The sequence below is a fragment of the Cupressus sempervirens genome, chromosome 4, assembly GCF_028749045.1.
Source record: "Cupressus sempervirens isolate cs-2001-9-10 chromosome 4, ASM2874904v1, whole genome shotgun sequence".
Taxonomy (NCBI): domain Eukaryota; kingdom Viridiplantae; phylum Streptophyta; class Pinopsida; order Cupressales; family Cupressaceae; genus Cupressus; species Cupressus sempervirens.
In genome coordinates, this window is record NC_143121.1 from 731,733,668 (window position 1) to 731,750,155 (window position 16,488).

Genomic DNA, 16,488 nt, shown 5'->3' on the forward strand with positions numbered 1-16,488 from the left:
AAGTTCTGAAAGCATATGAGGAAAGGGGTATACAGATACAATCACTGGAAAACAAAATGTCTCAAATGGAGAGGATACTTGGGAAAAGAAAAATGGGAGAATCTAGTGCACCTACAATTGCATACCCTTCACAACCATTGGTTGGATCTGGATCAACCCCTATTATTGAAATACTTGACACCCCTAAAAGGCCCCAATTCTATACTGCAGAGGATTTTGAAGAGGAAAAAACAAAATTGCATGAGTTGCAGATGGAATTGAGAAATCAATATGAAGAGAAATTAAAGCAAGGGGTGATATATTTGAGGGATAAAATACAACGGTCAACCTTTTTTGATCTGTTGACAAGAATTACAACCCTCATGGATGAGTTGAACAGAGATAAGGATAAACTGACTCTTCTTGCACAGAAATGGAGGGAGAGAAATAATGATGTTACAACCATATATATATCTACAGTCCAAATGCCTTATCATCAAGTTGAGAAGATTTTTGATTTATTAAATAAGCTAGAAAATTTTGATGATGAAAGAGTTTCTTTATAGAGAATATTAACATTCTGTTTTTTCCCAATATATGGCTGAAGAATTCACTTTATTTCCTTGTGCTTTAGAATCTGTTGATACAATAAAGAAAAAGGAAAAGTGGAAAAGGGAGTTGGATGAGTTATTTAATAAAAGAATAGTAAACATCATGAGTGAGACTAGCCACTAGTTCTGGACAAAGACAAATGAAGAGCTAGTAAAAATACAGTTATTTTATACTGCTATGAGAAAAGAATTTGATGATTTAGAAGAAAGTACAAATTTTTTAATAATGATACAAAGAGAAGCTCTAAGTTTTGATTGGCCAGATGATGATGCTTTTAATAAATGGAGAAATTAGTTTCTAGAACAAATGTCAGAAGATGATGAGGAGGAAAATGTAAAAGTAAAAGTCACCCGCGTAGTTAATAATGAGGACATGGAAAATCCCCAGGTTGAGATAAATTTACAGGTAACTAAAGATGATACATCAGTTTCAAACCTCATGGCTATTTAAGCTGAGGATGAAGAATAATTGAAGAATCAAATCTTATTTTCTTGTTTCAACAACTGAGAAGCATAACAATTTGTCCCCGAAATGACCCACCATTGCTACACACTGACGTATCCAGCCTATCCAAGTGTCTTATCTAACAAGCAAGAGTTGCAATCTTACGACATTAGTGATTGGTTTGTTTGTGCCACATATTTTTGTTCCTACTTGTGTATTATTTTCCTTCAGCTAGCAAAAGTGTCATTATATATTTTCCCGAAATAGGATGGCGACTCAGTCAAGGTTTTGAAGCTAGTGCTTATTGTAACAAAAGGTGAATATGGCTAACAAGAGAAAAAACACAAGAGCTTACATGAGAGCCAATCCTGATGTATCAATGTATACTAATTTACCCCAAGGTGGTAGGAAGAACCAAAATAAGGAAAAGACAGATCCAAATCCCACTTGGAAACCCAGAGGTAATGCATCTGTCAATTCCCATTATCAACCAGTAATAGGAAGAGAGTCTTCTTCGCTTATCTCTGAATCTGAAACTATAAGACTTTTAGGAGGCATTTTCAGTACCCCATTACCAAATGAGAGAGTTTTTCAAGACAAGGACATGTCTACTATGGGAATTGCTTCATTAAGACCAGATCCTGTAGTAGATATGAATTATAGGCTAGGATTTAGGAGTTCATCTGACAATCCTTTTAATCCTAGAATAGCCCCTTATGTAGAACCAAACCTTATAGATCTAGATGACCCTGCTAATTTCGAAGGAACTTCTGCAGATCCTAAAGAAGTGCACTCTGAAATAGAATTTTTGAAGAAATGGATTGCTGAGGAAGAAGCTAAATGCATTCGTCTTGAAAAAGATAAGGAGCAAGCCACCTTAGATGCCATAATAGAAAGAGATGCTCTGCTAAGAAGGATGGCTACTTTGAAAGAGCAAAATAAAAAATTAGAAGAGAATACCACAACTCTCCATAAGGATGTTTTTGGAGATGTTGATAATCTGAGAGCTAAAGTTCAAGAACAAGAGAAATGCCTAAATCAAAGGCAAGAACCAGTTATTGCTCAAGTTCAAGCCTATAAACCTATTCAAGTTGATCCTGTAGAGCCCACTGCAAGAGCTCCAGATAAAGGGAAAGGCAAGGCTATAGGAATCCAAATAAATGAGCCTCAAGCTATACCAAGAAAACCTATAACACCCTCCATGTCTAAATTAGATCTAGATCTTGAGAGGGCTCGAAAAGAGAGGGAAGATCTGGCAAAAGAACTTGAGAAGGTTGAGAATGAAGCCCAAGCTACAGAAACTAGAAGGAAAATCCAATTCATAAAGTCTAATTCTGCATTGGCTTCATGGCTCAATTTGTCTATCCCACCTACAAATCCTGCACTAGTTAGTGCTCCCACAATTTCAACTCAGGGAATACCCCAGTCTAATTCTACCCCATCTTCCACTATTGGCACCCAGCTCCCATTTGTCCCACCACAACAGTCCCAAGCTGCTCCCTTGAGTCAAGCTAATATAGCTAGTACCTCAAATGTTCTTGGTTTCCAGAAGAAACCTATATACCTAGAAAAGTATAGACAAATATCATTTGCTGGTATTCCTGGTGCCCCCCATCCCATATCATTTGATTTAAGGGATAAAGTGGTTAAGTTTTTTGGAAATAATGCTATTACTGGTGAAGAACATCTGAGGATTTTCATTGGCATGTTGAATGATTATGAAGTTGAATGCGAAGACATGGTAATGAAATTGTTTGTGTATTCACTAATAGAGGATGCAAGGGATTGGTTCAGGAGATTGCCTGATGACAGTATTACCTCATGGAGTGATTTGGAGAAGTTGTTCAAAGAGCAATATGGGGACAATACTAATGCAGGATTCATGTTGAACGAGTTCAACAATATCAAGAAGAATCCAAATGAATCCACATTTGATTTCAATGTGAGATTCCAAAAAGGTATGTACAAACTTTTTCAATTTATGAGGTTAAATGAAGACGTCTATCTCACAACCTATTTCAATGCTTTTGATAGCAAAATGGCTTATCAATTGAGGGATAAAGATCCTAAAACTTTATGAGATGCCTATAGAGTTGTAGTGAATATAGAGAATAATAGAAAGGCATCTGGAAAACTAGGTAGGAGGGATGATCCTAAGCTTTTTAATCCTAAAAATAATAATAAAAGGGAGGGTGACTAAACTCCTATAGGAAAAAAGCCCGAAGAACCTACTATAGGCCAAGTTTTAGAAATGCTCAAGAAGATGAATCCCACTAGTTTCAATAAGCCAAATGTTGCTAAAAGACCCCCTGTGAATAACAACAATTTTAATAGGTAGCCTAGGATGTAGAATTACCCTTACACCACCCAGTGGAAAGATGGTAAACCAGTTCCCAACCAGACCCAAAATGTGAAGGATATGGGTACTCTAGACCCCCTGCAAAGGAACACTATAAATATGAATGATGATGTACCATGGTACATTATATGCCAATCACATCATTCTGCCGATTATTGTGTTGTTGCTCAGTCATTCACCCAAGCTCAAGGAGTGCAAGCTGGAGAAGAAACTGAAGAGAAAAACCATGATGATATAAGCTGCAATATGGTGAGTATATGTGATGATTTGATAGATTCTGATTTAGAAGAGCCTAAAAATGATATTACTAGCCAAAGAATCACTTACCAGCTACATCATTAGCAAGTGTTTTTAGATGATGAAGGGTATGATACAGATAAGGTATGCAATACATTTTTTGATGTAGGTCTCACAAGTTTAAGAATGCTCTCCAAGGAGGAAATTGATAGAATTATAGCCAAAATGATTTCACAAGTCCATAGTAATTATAATTTGAGAAATAGAGCAATAAATAATGATGCAGGAAGGCCTTCTAGTGTATTCATCAAAGACATTACTCATAAGATGAATGATCAAAACAAGAAAGTCAATATAGATGTGCCTAAAATCAAGGAGAACAAGGGTAAGAAATGGGAACCAAAGAAGAAGGTTAAATTTTAGATAAGTGAAGCAACAAAACCAGTTGTACAACCAAAGAAGTCAGAACCGGATGTTATCAAGAAAAATGTGGTGCCTACTACTCAAAAGACTCTGATTCCAAGTACTATTGTAAAACCTACTATGGTTGAACCTGTTGATATGATATCCATGTTATCTCAAATTACTATAAAAGTGCCCTTGTCTGTACTTTTTAGAATTGAAGAGCATAAGAATAAGGCTTTGTCATGGTTGGGTGGAATAGCAAACAATAATGTTATTGTAGATCAAACTATGTCCCAACAGACCCCATTAGTAATAGAGGACAACGGTATCATATCCCAGATTCCTCAAATGTTTCTAGATGATTACTCAATGGAATTCATAGAAGATATTGATCCTTTTTTCCTCAGTCTAATAATAAAGGGGAAGACCTTAAAAAATTGCATGATAGACTCAGGAGCTTCCAACACTATAATGCCTTTCAAAGTAATGGAAGCCTTAGGATTGAAGGTGGATACCAAGTAGGGCAAATGCAGAGGGATGGATGCTAGGGAAGTCCCAGTCATAGGTACTATAAATTCCTTACCATTCAAATTGGCTGCATATCCTGAAGTAGAATTAACCATGTATGTCCTTGTAGTAGATATACCCCCACACTATAGAATGTTACTCTCCATAAAATGGAGTGTTGCCATGGGGGAAGCCTACAATGTGATCTTACTTATGCCAATTTTCATATAGGGGACAAACCTGTCAGGGTAAATAGGGAACCAAGGGTTAACCACATCTTAGGTGAAGAAATTGACAAAGATACCACTTGTTTGCTAGATACTGGGATTAATGCTTTCAGGGCTGAATTAATTATTTAGGAAGTTGAAAATTTACCTGCTATCATCGAAAATGAAGTTGAATGTTGCATGAATTCACCAAAATTATGGACAATGTTCTTTGATGGGGCTAGTTCTGAAGAGGGCACAGGGGCAGGTGTAGTCTTTGTGTCCCCTGAAAATAACACTTTTAGGTATTCATTCACCTTGAAGTTTTCCTGCACTAATAATATTGTAGAGTATGAAGCATTGCTGCTAGGACTCAAAGTTGCCATACATCATAAAATTAAGAAATTATGTGTCATAGGGGATTCTAAACTAATTATCACTCAGATCAAAGGAACCTACTCATCCAAGAATAGGAGATTGAAACAATATAGAAATGCAGTCTGGGATCAGATAGAATTCTTTGATGCATTTGGGATCTCATGGAGAGATAGGACCCAAAATAAGATGGCTGATTTGTTGGCAAATGTAGCCATCAAGCCCAAAGAAATATCATTTGTAGGAATCTCCCAAATTGAGGTGCAAAACAGACCTTGCATACTTGACAACATTGAAAATTGGCAGGTTTTTGAAGATGACAAAGATATTACAAATTTTTTGTTAAATGAAGACAAGTACCACAGTCAAGAGATGGATTGTAGTGGATTGATTAAAACCATAAATGGAAAGAAAACCATTTTTGGTCAAGAAATAATGCAATTGAAAACAAATAAGATGCCAAAGGGGTTAGTAGTCTTGGAAAATATTTTTGATAGCTAAGATAGAGTAAAATTAGGAGTAAACGACCCCAAACCCCAGGAGTTAGAATAAATAAACTTGGGTACTAATGAAATTCCTAAAAGGGTTTATATTGGCCAAAATCTATCTGTTGAAATTAGGAAAACATTTATTGACCTACTTAGAAAATACAGACATGTTTTTGCTTGGTCATATGATGACCTTAAGGCTTACAGAGAGGATCTTTTCCAACATGTCATACCATTGAAGGAAAATGTAAAACCTTATAGGCAAAAATAGAGACCAATCAATCCTACACTTGCCCCAAAAATGCAAGAAGAACTGACAAAACTGAGAGATGGTGGGATAATCAAACCAATCAGGCATTCCACCTGGGTTTCAAACTTGGTTCCCGTCAGGAAGAAGAATGGAGATATTAGGCTTTGTGTTGATTTTAGAAATTTAAACATTGCATCTCTGAAAGACAATTATGGCTTACCTAATATGGAAGCCATGTTACAACAAGTGACTGGTTCTGAATTGATGTCAATGATGGATGGTTTCTCTGGGTATAATCAAGTTCTAGTAAAAGAAAGTGAACAGTTCAAGACAGCCTTCACAACCCCTTAGGGAACATATGTGTATGTGAGGATGCCTTTTGGCTTGATTAATGCAGGAGCTACCTTCCAAAAAGCCATGTATGTAGAATTTCATGAGTATATTGACAAATTTATGGTTGTGTACTAGGATGATCTCACAGCATATTCTAATAAGGCTGAGGATCACTGCAAACATTTGGAATTTTTTTTTATAAAAGCCTTGGAATATGGAGTATCTTTAAACCCAAAGAAATGCACATTCGGGGTCACAGAAGAAAAATTATTAGGACACATAGTGTCTAAGGATGGGGTAAAAATAGATCCTGAAAGGGTAGCAGCTATTGACAAAGTCCCCAAACTAAAAAATGTGAAAGGAATTCAATCTTTTTTGGCCAAGTAAATTTCCTTAGGAGATTTGTTACCAATTTTGCTGAACTCAGTAGACCCATCTCAAAGATGCTCAAGAAGGGAGCCATTATAGATTGGAATGGTGAACCTTCACAAGCATTCCAGGATATAAAAACTACAATAAAGAATGCTCCAGTGTTGAGGACTCCAGATTATGCAAAACCCATGCATATTTTCTCTTTTGCATCATTCCATACTGTAGCTGCAGTCTTATTACAAAAAAATAAAGAAGGATATGAGCAACCGATTGCCTTTTTCAGCAAGTCACTACAGCCTGCTGAACTGAAGTATGAAATAAATGAAAAGCAAGAATATGCTTTGGTAAAGGCTGTAAAAGCTTTCAGATGTTACTTGGTAGGTGCTACTATTATCGCTTTTGTACCTAGTGCTGCAGTCAAAGATATATTCTCTCAACAGGAAGTATTAGGTAGGAGGTGTAGGTGGATCAATAGAATCTAGGAATTTAACATTGATATACAAATAACAAAGTTAGTAAGAGGTCAAGGTTTGGCCAAACTCATGGCTGAAACTAATCTAGAGGCTAATCAAGTAAATTTGGTAAATGATGATCTTAGAGCTAACTTATGTGACATGGACCAATGTGATTAGTACACCAATGTCATATATTACTTGCAACATATGGAAGCTCCTCCCCATCTATTTGACAATGAAAAGAGGATTACTAAATTGCAAGCCATCAGGTATATAATTGTCCAAAATAATATATGGTGGAGAAATTTTGAGGGAGTTCTGTTGAAATGTGTTGATAAAGAAAAGGCAAAAGAGGTTTTGAAAGAAATGCATGCTGGAGTATGTGGAGGACACTACATGGCCAAAACTACTGCACATAAGATAATGAGGGCTAGATTCTGGTGGCCTTCTCTATTCAAGGATGCTCAAGTTATGGTTAGGAAATGTGATCCTTGTCAGAGGTTTTCTGGAAAGCTGAAATTCTTAGAAAATACTCCATTGAAGCCAGTTGAGATTCAAACACCTTTTCAACAATGGGGTCTGGACTTCATAAGAGAGATTTTCCTCAAGTCTAGCACTGACTATTCTTGGATTTTGGTTGCTATTGATTACTTTACAAAATGGGTAGAGGCTATCCCCACAAGAAATGCAACAAGTAAAGTGGTAAATAATTTCCTGTTGAGTAATATTATTTCTAGATTTGGATGTCCACAGAGAATTGTAACAGATAATGCTATGTGCTTAGGATTTGAGGAGTTTATCAAGTTTTGTAATTAATATGGAGTGACAAGGTCATCATCTGCTCCATGTCATCCACAAGGGAATGGACAAGTTGAGTCCACAAATAAGAGCCTATTGAAGATCATTAAGAGAACCTTGGATGATAATAAAAAGACATGGGATTCTGAGTTACAGTTGGCAATATGGGCTGACAGAGTAACTGTAAAGAAAGCAATTGGTGTAGCTCCATTTGATTTAGTGTATGGGATTCAAGACAGAATGCCTCAAAACAACTTGATGGGACTATACAATTACATCCAATTATATGATGAAGATACTACAGATGAAATGTAAGAAAGAATGGATGAATTGGTAGGACTGACCAAAACTAGAAGAGAAGCATCTTTAAGGAACCAAAAGTTGCAATTGCAAGTCAAGACACTCTATGATAAAAGAACTGTAAGCAGGAAATTTGAAAATGGAGATTTAGTTTTAATGTGGAATGCCAGAATTGAAGATAAAGGAAAACATGGCAAATTTGATCCTATTTGGTTAGGCCCATATCTCATTGAAAATACTTGGGGTGAAGATTCTTATATACTCAAAGATATATTTGACAATATTCTTGAATTTCCAGTTCATAGACAGTTCTTGAAGAGGTATTTTTCTTGAAAAATACTTGTTTTCTTCCATGAACAGTAGTTTTAGGGTTTCCTGTCATTTTGTTTTTCTGTAAATCCTTGTAAATATCCTTGTGTAGTCTGGTTTCTTGTTTTTGTGTGTTGCTTTGTGCTCTCTGAAGAAGTTTTCATCTTACCAAATATGTGGTCTGCTCTCCCAGAGATTTTGAATTCTTGCATAGACTCAGGTAGTCTATCATCCCCAGACAAAGCCACTATTGGTGTGATTTTTCATAGTATAGAAACTTTTTGATTTTTGAGTGAAAAATTAGTTATGCCTTTAGTTTTGTGGTGCCCTCATTTTCAAATTTTTGAAAAAGGTATTTTCTTTAAGATTTTTTGCGGGGCTTTTTATCCTAATGTTTTATTTACGTCAAAATGCCTTTGGTAAACCTTTCATGCACCTTTAATTGTGATTTTTTGTTTCAAAGGATGCCAAGTTGAAGTGTTTTTCAGTCACCGTTGATCTATCAGAGATCAAGGGTCAGCGCATCCCCACCTTATAGAGTTGTAGGTCTTTAAGCAATGCGGGGAAGCGCAATTGCGACACGTAGCCCCTAATTTTTTATGAGATCTAGCACGCTGCAAAAGCTCTTGTATGTCAGCTTTCTTAGTACTTTTGCACACGTTTTTTTTTCTATGATATCATTGATGGATTTTTCAGCAGAGTTATAAAGATTACTTACCAAGTCTTATCACCATTGATCCTGTCTTGATCAATGGTTGACGCATCCCCGCATATTAAAGATGCAAGTTTTTAAGTAATGTGGGGAAGCGCAGTGGTGACGCGTGGAAAAGTGGGGTTAGGTATTTGTTTTTCAATATGCTACACTGCAAATGACTGATGACGTGTAATGCTAGGTATGCATAGAAGGGTTTTTGGTTGCTTAATGAATGTGAAATCTTATCACCGTCGATCTTGTCTTGATCAACAGTTGATGCATCCCGCATAATGAAGATGTAGGTTTTAAAGTAATGCGGGGAAGCACATTTGTGACGTGTGTCCATGGTGACATCAAACACTTGCATGCTCAGAAGAAGATACAATATCCGCTAGCGTGAAGTGTTGTCAGACAGTATGAGCTAATATGGTGGTTTCCTATAGGTCAGTACAACTAGTTGGTCATTAATACAAAATGGATTATTCCGATCATCGATCTTGTCTTGATCGACGGTTGGTGTATCCCCACATTATAAAGATGTAAGTTTTTAAGTAATACGGGGAAATGCAATGGTGACACGTAGCATTTTTCTAAAAGGCCTATAGAGCTTGTTTATTTTAAATCAGGACCGTTCGATCTGATAAAATCCACGGATGGGATTCAAATTTGAGTGCAAATTGTAGGAAATGGTTACTAAGAGTAAATGTGATCCAGACCTGGTTCGTGCGGTTTTAATTCATAAAAAGGAACCCACGATTTCACCATTAATGCATCACCAAAGCACAGAAAGAAAAGGGCATTCAAGATTTTAGAGCTAAGGCACATAATTTCTCAGTTAATACTCCAATAAGATTGAAGAAGAAATCATATAGTGCAGAAGTGCAATTTCTGGTGGGTAAGTGTTCTGTGACTTTCTGAGTAAAATTTGAAGCATCTGCTATTCTGAATTTTCCAAAGTTTCATTAAAATGCTGCCCCCAAAAGAGTTTACTGGACAAAAAGATTATTGAAAAAAATTAGTGCATGATGATTTTCTTGAACAATTCCCCTTATCAGTGCATGAAATAACTAAGGGAAGGGAACTCATTCCAAAAAACCCTAGATTAGTTGTGGCAGAAGGATTTTATGACAAAGCTAATTGGATAAGGGATGCCCAAGTTTCCATGGGAGGTTTGAAGTTGTTTAAAAAATGATTTTCAGAGCGAAAACTGGACACTCCTCCGAGCAATGTATGGGAATTTGACATTGGAAAATTAGTAGTCCCTAGTGTCTTCTTTGATAGTGATTTATTGATGGACCTGGCAAATAAGTATGACCCTATCATAGGGTGGGTAAAAAATCATTTAGGGGTCAACCTTTTTAGGGTTTTCCCTGAATTGTTCAATGAGGTTTTCAACCTAAACCCTAACCATGTTGTGCATGAAATTATTGATTTGGATGATATGCAAGCTAGATATGATGCACAACGAGTGTACTTAAGAACAGGGCCACTATAGGAGCATGCTACTAAGGTTGGTAATTTTCCTGTGATCACAACCAGTACTCTAGAGCCATTGTTAAGAAGACATTTTAATCAAAGAGCTCAAGCACTATATTTTTCTCTTTGCAAGATCTTGGGGATAGATGAGGGTGATCAAATTCCAGGTTCTGTGGTCCTTATAATTGCTCCAACAATGCAATTTGGAATGATTACTATTCTAGATTTTGCCACTTTCCTAGCAAAAGAGATTCGCAATGGTCTGGTTGGAATAGAAAAGGGGAAAGTAAACAAACCATTATGTTGGTATTCACTGACGATGCATGTATGTTTGTACAAGGATACACTTTCTTCTCCAAGGGTATGGAGTTAGAAACCACAAAGGATGGAGAAAGGAATCCAGTGTAGTTATGGAGTGTGGATATGACTTCAGAGGCCACTGATGCTAGTTATGTAAGATTTGACAGGTATTTTGCATCAAAGCTTAGACTGCTTTTAAGAGGAGATAGCCCTAGAATCCCACAAGCATTATTAGAATTGGTCAAACCTAAGGACCATGCTAAAGGGCTACTTGTCAGCCACAACTGGGGGGATATAATTCCCTACAATGTTTCAATAGTAATAAGAGTTTATGGTTTCTTAGGAGAACCTCATGTGTTACCTTTTCATGTACCTTTGAAGATAGGGATAGCCGAGCTCTTATGGTAGATAGGTACTATAGATGAGAGGGAATTGGTCAAGAAGGGCACTTTCTTTCCAATGGTTAGTATAGTGCATGATTTTGTTTTTGTTAAAAAGGGTTGGAAGCATTTAATTTTTTTTTTGAATAAATATAACATGGCAGAATCTCATGCCAGATTCATTGACCTTGAAGGATTCTATGATCTATTAAGAGAAAGGGTGAGAGCTTCCCATATGGTACATCGGGTTTACTATCTGGAAGATATAATCAAAAATATTTTCACATTGCAGGAGCAAGAATTAAGGAAAGAGAAATGGATAGTTTTTAGTAAAAACTTGGAGTTCATTAATGCTTTTGACCCCCAGTACGACCCATTGAAAGATAAGAAATACTGGGGAGATAAAATACAGGCATTAATGAATAATTTTTCTATAATAATTTAGGCTATGAATGAAAAGAAAGATATATTTCTTAAGACACACCCAAACAAGGCAGCAGAAATACAAAGAAGAGTGAGTGGTAGAAATGTGGTAACTCTTGGCTAATATAAATTGTAGAAAAGGGCAAGTTATGCCATGGTTCAAAATGCGTAACAGGTACCCCCTCATAAGGAGCCAAGGTAAAGAAGTCCATCTACAACCAGCTCTCCAAAAAGACAAAAATTAGAGCAGGGGTCTTCTTCTTCTCAAAAGGAACAATACTCCCCAAGCCAGTCTCCAATCTAGATAGATGATGAGGCATCTCTAAAGGAATAGCTTAGACAAATGGGAGGAGAAGGGGATGTGATTGTCACTTCTATAGACCTGGATATTGGAGAGCCACAAGAACCTCCTACACCTTCCTTGGACCTGACCATTGCTGATTACCAAGGTAAGGAAATTGACCGAATTGTTGCCCAAGCTTCTGAAAGATTTATTAATGATCAAAATTTTGTAAGATCTAGGGCTTTTGCTCAGTTTTTATGGAGATTAAATATAAAGAATTTTGAGAAAACCTGTGAGAAGATCAAGGCTGAGCAACCAAATAAATCTAACCCGATTATCAAGGAAGAGGTAAAATCAAAGTTTTGGAGTGATTTTTCCCAGTTCACTCCTGAATCTGGAAGGAAAATAGTTAGACAATCAGGAGTCCTCCTTCTGCCAGAATGGGATATAGAAAATGCTATTGTTTTTGATTTAGTAAGAAAGCAAAAGGATGTTCAACTAACAATCGCTGAAGAAGTACTACAGGCTCATAAAGGGGTCAAATTTAGTGATGACCACCAAGCCCTTTTTTTGTGGTCCATAGATAAGAGAGAAAGTACCAGGATGCATGAGTTTCCCACTGCAGAACATGCTGGTACATTGACAGTATACAGGGCTGGTGAGGTAAGTAGTAAACAAGTAATGGGAATGGCTTCAGAAATGCTAAAATTGGGTGGTGTTGTATCTTGAAAAGAAGAAGATAAGTTTTCCCAACTCAATGTTAGGTTTGAAGAAGTTCTAAAAGCATATGAGGAAAGGGGTATACAGATACAATCACTGGAAAAATAAATGTCTCAAATGGAGAGGATACTTGGGAAAATAAAAAGGGAGAATCCAGTGCACCTACAATTGCATACCCTTCACAGCCATTGGTTGGATCTGGATCAACCCCTATTATTGAAATACCTGACACCCCTGAAAGGCCCCAATTCTATACTGTAGAGGATTTTGAAGAGGAAAAAATAAAATTGCATGAGTTGTAGATGGAATTGAGAAATCAATATGAAGAGAAATTAAAGCAGGGGGTGATATATTTGAGGGATAAAATACAATGGTCAACCTTTTTTGATCTGTTGACAAGAATTGCAACCCTCATGGATGAGTTGAACAGAGATAAAGATAAACTGACTCTTCTTGCACAGAAATTGAGGGAGATAAATAATGATGTTACAATCATATGTATATCTATAGTCCAAATGCCTTATCATCAAGTTGAGAAGATTTTTGATTTATTAAATAAGCTAGAAATTTTTGATGATGAAAGAGATTCTTTACAGAGAAGATTAACATTCTATTTTTCCCAATATATGGCTAAAGAATTCACTTTATTTCCTTGTGCTTTAGAATCTATTGATACAATAAAGAAAAAGGAAAAGTGGAAAAGGGAGTTGGATGAGTTATTTAATAAAAGAATAGTAAACATCATGAGTGAGACTGGCCACTGGTTCTGGGCAAAGACAAATGAAGAGCTAGTAAAAATATGGTTATTTTATACTGCTATGAGAAAAGAATTTGATGAGTTAGAAGAAAGTTCAAATTCTTTAATAATGATACAAAGAGAAGCTCTAAGTTTTGATTGGCTAGATGACGATGCTTTTAATAAATGGAGAAATTAGTTTCTAGAACAAATGTCAGAAGATGATGAGGAGGAAAATGTAAAAGTAAAAGTCACCCTCGTAGTTAATAATGAGGACATGGAAAATCCCCAGGTTGAGATAAATTTATAGGTAACTGAAGATGATACATCACTTTCAAACCTCATGGCTATTTATGCTGAGGATGAAGAATAATTGAAGAATCAAATCTTATTTTCTTGTTTCAACAACTAAGAAGCATAATAGAAAGGGACCCACCAAGGATTGTTCAGTGTATTAGCTTTTCTGTTATTTGTTTTTGTCTTTTGTGATAGACATTTGTCAGTATCCTTTAGAAGACACTTGTCACTTTTTTTTTGCCTAAAGCTTGTTGCATCTCACACTATTTAAGTGAGGTTCCAAGGCTAAAGAATTGTCTGAATTCTATTTCTTCTAAGTATTGTGCTTAGTTTGGTTTTTGGTCCAAATTTTGATAGCAAGTTTGTAATGTATTTTTCTATCAATTCTCTGAGAATACATGAATGTAGAATGAGCTGTGTTTTTTCTTGAAGGCCATTCTGAGTCTTCTGTAAAGGACATACCATTTTCAAAGGAAATGAATACAAATTATGACCATATCAGTTCTTTCTAAATTTTGTCTCCTTTTAAATACTTAGCTACCTTGATGTTGTATGAGTAAAAGCTTGTGCAATTGAATGCAATCTAATTAGGTTGTATATCCATTTATCATTGCTATTAATTCAATGGATTAAATAAAGGCTTTGATGAATGTGATGAGATTTCTTAAGTATTGAAAAGGATTTTGAATGATAAATCCTGATAAGAATTGTTGATAGAATTTGTTGTAAGGCAACAAATTAGATCTAAGAATTTGCTATAGACTCTGAACCCCAATGGATTAGGCACTGATCAAGTTATTTCAGTTGAAGGAGAAATATCTTACAAATGGTTTTTCAAATGCATCATCAAATCAAATTTTACTTTTATTTCCTGTAGATCTTCAAAGTTGGCCAACACTTGTCTGCATGGAATGTTTTAGCTTCAGTTAGCCATTTTTGTTGAAAACATCTACAGATCTATAGAAGAATTCTTGGCCATATCTATTTATGGGATGTGTTTACCAAGTTAGTAAGAATTATGTATATGTTTGAGGATCTTGAAATGAGAATCAGAATGAAACTAAGAATAATCCTCATACAGTTGTTTCATTTATTAACCATCCTTGGGTACACCCACCCTGGTTTTGCAGAGCCAAAAGAGTGGAAAACCATCTGTGGTTTTTTTGAAGTTGGGTCCATATACCTTACATATGCAATTGTTAATAAGAATAGGCTAGTCTTTAGATTGTGTATGTACTGTCATTCTGGTATTAAGCATTTTGTAGCTTAGTAGTTTTAGTACTTTTAAAAAAAAAACCCCAACAGACATGATGATGGAAAGACAAGAAGGTGGGATGGAATGAGGTGGAAAAGAAATAAATTTTGCATGAGTGTGAAATTTTTATTATGAAGGCCTTGAAAATAAATTCAAGGGGCTGTAGGCATCTGAGTGGGAGACTCAAATGGAGTGGCTATAGGAAAAGATGTTTCTATTGTGGTGAATTGTTAAAGAAATTCTTCCTAGGTTACTAGTTTATGATATAACTTCAGGCGATGCCCATTAACTAGGAGTTTGAATTTGACTAGATCAATTGTTGACAGTTGAACTACTCCATTGTTAAAAATTGCAATGATTTCATAGGGACCAAGCCATTGAGTCTAAAATTTTCCTTGGTGATGTTCATATCGTGAATCATACAAGAGCTCCCAATCACCAACAGAGAATTCTCTATTTTTAATGAATTTGTCATGCCATTTCTTTCTTTGACTTTGAATTAATTATATGTTATGAAGAGCTGACTTTTGCCATTCATCCAACTCATTGAGATACAAAATATGATCCTATTGTGCTACAGGGAGGGTAATATCAAGTTCTAAAGCTATCCATAGAGTTTTATGTTCAAATTCAATGGGCATAATAGTTGTCTTCCCATATAGGAGTTGAAAAGGTATAAACCCAGTAGTGGATTTCCATGTTGTTCTATACAGCCATAAGGTTTCAGGAAGTCTAGTTGCCCATTCTTTCTGATGCAAAGACACTATTTTAGTGAGTATATGTTCCAGCTCTATATTTGTCACTTCTGCCTGTCCATTGGCCTATGGATGATATAGAGAAGATTTGCCATGCCAAATTTAATAATCCTCCATGAGTGCTACTATCAGATTAGATGTAAACTAAGGCCCTTGATCTGATTGTAATTCTCTTGGAACACCAAACCTGGTAAAGATATATTCGTACAAAAAATTTGCAACATTATTGTCACGAGGATGCTTCATGGGTTTTGCTTCTGCCCACTTAGTAACATAATAAGTGTAAACTAGTATGTAACTTTTCCCTTCTAATAGTGGTTCAATAGGGCCAACAAAATCAATTCCCCATTTATCAAATGATTCTACTACTATCTGTGGTTGCAGGGACATTTCATCTATTTTTGTCAGTCGACCCATTCTTTAAAATTTATCACATTTTTATGTATATTGAGCCACATCCTTGTGAAGTGTAGGCCAATAATAACCTATATTCAGGATCTTTAATGTAGTCCATTTGTTAGCAAAGTGACCACCATAGAGCTTGTCATGAAAATCACAAAGAACATCATATGTTTCATCCTCTCTGAGACATCTTCATGTCACCTAGTCTGGTCTAGTATAAAACATGAATCCTAAGATCCATGAGAAATTAAAACTCTTTTCTGCCAGCAATCATTTTTCTTTTGTAGAGAAATGTGGGGGAGTTTTGCTAGTAGTTAGATAGTTGGCAATGTCAGCAT